Genomic DNA, 6,473 nt, shown 5'->3' on the forward strand with positions numbered 1-6,473 from the left:
TATGGTAAATAAATAATAATTAGTTCGTAGTTTTGATAAAGCAATATTTTCATGAACAATAACTCGATAGAAAAAAGAAAGATACAAAAGAGTAGCGTACTTCTTTTTCTGTCATAAAGAACAAATTATAATATTGTTTACTTTGTTACGGATTTCTTCCAATCTTCATTTCTTTCACGGGATTCGGTGATTCCTATTTAATGATGGCGGCTTCATAATAACTTTCCTCGGACCACAACGATATCAATGACAACGTTGGTCATCTAATCGTGAATCGTAAACACTTTTGTTCCTCTGGTTGCTCAATCATGCCGCGAGGAAAAAATCCTAATCAACACAGACGACGGTTGTATAACGTAGAACTTATGACGAACATATCGGATGCAGGTATTTATTATCTTTATGAGTAAACATTTTTTATCTGTACTTTATTCATTAGTTCGGAATAGGTTTCTTTGCACGTCGCGTTCTGCATTTTAATATAAAGAATTGATACAAATAATCTGATATTGAAAATTGTTCTATTCGGGTGCAATACTCGCTAAATCTTAAATCTAGCTTGGACCCTTCTAATCACAAAACACAAAATATTTTATGAAAGTGAAGTGAAAATACAAATCGCGAAAGCCAGTTCAAGTGCACATGGGCAATCTTACTGATCGCTGTACGTTCTTATCTGCGTGCTCGAACAATATATAAACGTTCGTTTCCTAACCCATTTGGAACATCGATCGCAAGTCAGAGAACATGGTGGCAAAATCATAGATTGGTACCACACTTCAGTCGAGTTAGTAACTTCACCGTTGATTCTCGAAATGAAATTAATTGAAAAAGGTCGGACACGTGAAACGACGTGGAATGCGATTTTCTTGCGGCTTTCTTGTGGTTCTATACCCAGTTGTCCCATCGGAAGTATTACGTATTTTATGATGCCTCAAGAATGAATTAATATTTCATGTATAGTCGTTGACATACTATATCACGGGAATATAACAAAAAATATGTGGTTAATATATATAAAATATTATTATTATACCTATAAATGTTTCATAATTTGATTGCTTTGGAAAAGTTGCTGGGCAAATTGAATGTTCGCTGCTACATATACAAATATATGTACATAACCTTCAATTTGTCTAACAATAAAGCATGGTGTGCTATCATCTGTGGTTTAACAAAACACACGCGATAAGGGAAAATATTATCCCAAGAACATGTTCAAACCTGACTGTGACATGTTTTTCCCGGATGTAAACAAACTCTTGAAATCTACTAAAATATTTAATCTTTGTTGCCTTTGTTAATTTCTGTTATCAAACCGAATAAACCACATAATTTTCGTAAAGTTATTTCTCATAGTTTATAACGTTTGGGAAAAATTCCGGCCCCCATTTTTTGTTCCATAGAAGCGACATATCTACATTTTTAGCATCTTATGCGCCTCGTACATACAGGAGTGCAATAAATACATATAATTTTGCAGTGGACAGATCTCATTTGGTTCCCAACATTCGAAATGCCTCTTCAGCCCAATCTATTTACGACGAAGGGGATAACCACCGTCGAGGCGGCGTGATCTAAACACCCAGGATCGGTTCATTTTCCCATAACCTTTCCTAGTACAGGAGTACAAATTCCGAAGGACTAGCATCGATTCTTCAGCCTATTCTTTGTAACATCTCTGCCGGTTCATTAGACCGGTACCCGAGACGTGATGTTTTTCATTTTCGAAGCCTGTTGCTCTTCTACCTTGCGATTTTGGAATCAAATCATCACCTCACCAATTTATTCTAACATTCTACGACAGAGCGGATAACCTCCACCGTAGTTGCGTGATCGGGGTACGAACGATCGGTTTGTTCCCCAGATCCTTGTTCCTTTGGCTGCACCCAGTAATGGAAATGATGATCGATTAATTATCAGGAACGTATTGGTGGATGATTATAGAGAAAATATTGTAATTGCATAGTGTAATCTTTGCTAGTGTACCAAATTTCTTTGTTATTTGTTGTGGTCAATTGAAATAATGATTATACACAATAGGATTTCATTCACTGATAGAATGCGGATGCTTGTTGGGTAGATAATGTCAGAGTATGCGCAAAGATATCTGAAAGACATGTTGAATTAGGCAACGCGGGGAAAATACGCGTTAGATTTGCAACGCAAGTAAAATGTATTATGTGAAATCTTAAAATCCACCTTGTATTTTAATGATTGTTAATTAACATTTAATTGTATTATTAGATTTTCAGTAGTTCTCAGTTTTATTTGGCACAACACATGAAGGAATTTCGAGGTTGCGGAGAAACAATTAATTTTCGTTTAAAGATAAACAACTTGTCCGATGCGTTAAATCGGATGTGACTGAATAAGGGTGTGATCGCTAGAATCAGAGGATTATGACATTGATAATTCATTATTTTTACATACTTTTAATTATGCAAATATATGTATTTATAAGTAGTGTTTATTTAAGAATTCTAAAATATTTTGTTATCTTTACTGTTATCAGGTTTTGGAAGAAATTCTTCAATGGCTGGATGAATGAGAGAAAGAAGCAATAGATGGCATTATTTCAGATAATTGGAGAGATGTATCGTATATAGATCAATCTCTATTTTATCCTATACTGAACCGATAATGTCGCATGTGACACTAAAATGGTATGGGGAACTACGTAGTTCTCGTGTCATGGAACATTTTTTTTGTAATTTATGCAAGGTCTATCTTATTCTTGGTCAATATCAATGCTATTAATAATAATTTTGACACATCATATGATAGTCATAATTCATCATCTAAGCATAAAACAAAAACATCTATATCCATCATCGGTATATTATCGATAACCGATAATAGCATTTTTCTACCATCGGAGCAGTGACAGCTGAAAACATTGGCTTAGGACAGAATAAACGTGACGTTAAATGAGATCATAGACGGTTTCCGTAAGGATACATATACAGTTGAAGAAGGACTAGAATTCATGTATATATTATATTATTCCTATAATATAGTTTATAGATTTGTTAATTTATAAATTGTTATTGATCGTATCATAAATTATCACGATTCTTATTAATCTTTATTAACAAATATTTTCACATTTGGTTTTTAGTATAAAATGAAACGTTCGCAGATTTGGAATCATTGCCTTAAATTATTATATAATTCTGAATCATCAATTTTCGATACCTTTTTATCATTCGAGTGGGAGTTAATCAAAATGTTAACGTCGAATGAAACATAGAAACTTGTGTCTTCTTTAATTTTACTGTACACATATTAACACATATGTGTCATATGTAACAAATCATTTATATTTACACATCTTTAATAACTTTGCGTATGATTTTATCGATTGTTGTATTCTCTTCTGTCATCCAGAAAGCTTCCATCGACGTTCTTCAAGCGTCGAAAAATGAATTCTCTTACTAGGAGAATAGGATGATACAAGAGATCATCTAGTACTGCCATTTTGTTTCTACTTTTCTAGTACTGCGCGTCTACTTAGTCACCAGGAAAACATAATCGTTCAGAGAAATTAAACTACAACTTCTTGCTTTCCGTGTTCTCCTATTATCCTCCTCTTGCGATTTTCTTACTAGGGGAACAATTGAATAAAGAAGTTGTCATGAAGTTGCCTGCGTTTCATATTCTCCTGTTATGCTTGTTAGAAGAGAGCCTTCAAAGGCGCTCAACACTCTCGAAAATAAAATTACATATTAGGAGACTATAAGAATGTAAGATACGAATGTAAGATAAGAAATTAATTGAAAAGATGTTTTGAAAAAACACATTTAATCGCACAACTTCTTAATAATTGATTATGTGGATATTTGTACGTGTATAATTATAATTAAAATAATAATTTACGTGTATAATTAAATTTACAGATGTTTGTAATTCTTATTCCAACAAAATTTGCACTTTTATCTTTTTGATAATTGATAATGTGAAAGCTTGGTATCTGATCTCTTTTCAATGCTGAGGAAATAAAAAAGTGGAGAAGATTATTGTACAAATAAATTTGTGAACGATTATAATTCCATTTTTTATCAAAAAGATGTCGTCTTTATCGTAAAGATGTGCTGTATTCGATCAAATTAAATAATTATGAGTGCAAAGAGTTAATATAGCTTTAATTAACTGTTTCTGGTATCTGTAATGAAAATCGAGTAACGATAAAAATGACACAATTGTATCGTAAATATTTCTCAATATATTTATTTCTCGATTTGTTTGTCACGGAACTACACGGTAACAATAACATACAGATTAATCTTAAAGCTTTAAATCTTCGAAGCATCTTATCGCTCTACATATTCAGACGATAATCAAATAGCGGATATTGTCAACAATCACAGAGACTTTTATTTGACTTTTGTCGTGCGCGTTTCCTGCTATTTAAGGAGAATGCGCAAAACGATTTCGCATAAAAATTAATACGCTCGTGGGAGGAGGAAACAAATGGAAACGCGTTGCGAGCTTCAAATTTAATTACAAAATGAGCGGCTAACGAATAATAAATACGACGTTCGAAGATGCGAAATTAAAAAAAGAACGGAAGACTATAATATCGTTGGTCGATCGATCATATTCCAAACTCGATTTATTTTTACTTTATTCTCTTTTTCTCGTCTAAAGAATTAATGCGACAAAAATTCATCGATCGATTCTTAGGAGGTAAATAGAAGTATATCCCGAGAAAAAGAGAGCAAGAAAAGAATAAAACGAACCAGTCAGTCATTCAGTAACTGTTACCTTGCTTAACTCATTATCGACTAACGTTACGTTAACGCAACACGACTCTTAGAACTCTCTTGGTTAATTTATATTATCGAATTCTTTTAACATTGCAACTATGAAAGGAAAATCTAAAGGTTTGATTCATTTCTTCTTTTCGCATTTAGAGTCTACGATTTTGTAAAGATCGAAGAAATCGATTAATGATAAATTATTTTGTTTTGGTCAACCTATCGAAAAGGTACGTTCTAAACAATTTTTGCCTGTACATATAATGGGTACTTTATTCTAATTTTCAAGTTATACACAAAGGTATATTTCGTACCATATATATCTTGTGAAACTGTCGAATCTGTTATCTCTCCGTGAATTTTAACGTCGCATTTTTCATCTCCATAGTAACCTATAAACAATGGGAAAAATAGTAAAAGCTCCAGTCACTGAATTCCAAATAAGTAGCGTTAGGTTATTTAAGTGACGGCGGTGATATAAATCAGCGATTAAAATTCAGTGACGTTAAAAAGAAGAGAAAATTTCAAGTTACGAATAAGTACGATGTGCATTCCATTAGAAATTTTGTCAAATTCTATTTGTTACAAGCGTGCTCGGTTACCATGAGAGGCACTTACCGATAACGATGCAACTACATCGACAAAGTTCTAATTTGGACACGCATATCTATATGCACGCAATAATCGAAGAGTGCTTGTACACAACATTATAAGTGGTAATATTGAATGGCAAAAGAAAATTTCTGTTTTTATCGGAAAATATTCCAATCAAAATGTACCAACTGAAAATACTACAGTATAGTAGCTAAGTGTAATTATCCTTTCTTAGTAGTTAACAATAACCTTAGAAAATGGTGTTACAACGTTGCCTCTATAGAAGAAAATATAAGCGCCAATAGACGTTAGTTAAGTGATTTATGGCTTTTGTCTATGCCATCTACTGAAACGAATGGAACATTGAGTTTTATGTACAACTAAGAGGTGGCACGTACGTGCTTTTCTACAGACACACTTGATCTGTTTCATGAACTTGTACTACATTTGTACGTAAGTTCACTTTCAGTGTTTTAACAAGCACTCTTCAATTTATACAATTTTGTATACAATTTTTATATAATTTTGTATAAAATATAGATATAAAGTACATATATGAAATCAAGGAAGCTTTTGTGTATAACTCGAAAACTGAAACAGAACACCTGTTATATGTATAGGGAAAAGTTGTTCAGAACGATCGTCTTGGTAACATATTTCAAGCTCGCTGAAATTAGTGAGGTGGTAGCTTTTCAATATCTTCACATTTTTCTTTAATCATGGAAATTTTGTCTATGTCTCTAATTCGACTAATAGTGACTTTGTAAAGTATCTGATATTTTAACAGTTTTTTTCTATCTTGGCAAAGTAACGCGTAAATAATACACGTTTTTCAGTGATGTTGCATTTACGTAACCTTTATGCGTTATTTTACCGTTTCGACGTTAATGAGTTAATAAAACATCCACTCGGATATACGAAAGTACGTACGTTGTATGGTTTTCGTTTGAATAAAAAAGTTAGTCGTTGCTGATGCAGCAAAATTAGTTAAACGAGATCGTAATAAAACCTACGCATCTTACATATTTCTTCGGCAGCAAGCTTCCGATTTCTATATTCCTATTTCTCTACACAAATAAAAGCGCGTATTCACGAATGACCTATCTTAATTAAAAGCAG

This window comes from Bombus vosnesenskii, unplaced genomic scaffold (genome assembly GCF_011952255.1).
Source record: "Bombus vosnesenskii isolate JDL3184/JDL3185 unplaced genomic scaffold, Bvos_JDL3184-5_v1.1 scf7180000013888, whole genome shotgun sequence".
Lineage (NCBI taxonomy): Eukaryota > Metazoa > Arthropoda > Insecta > Hymenoptera > Apidae > Bombus > Bombus vosnesenskii.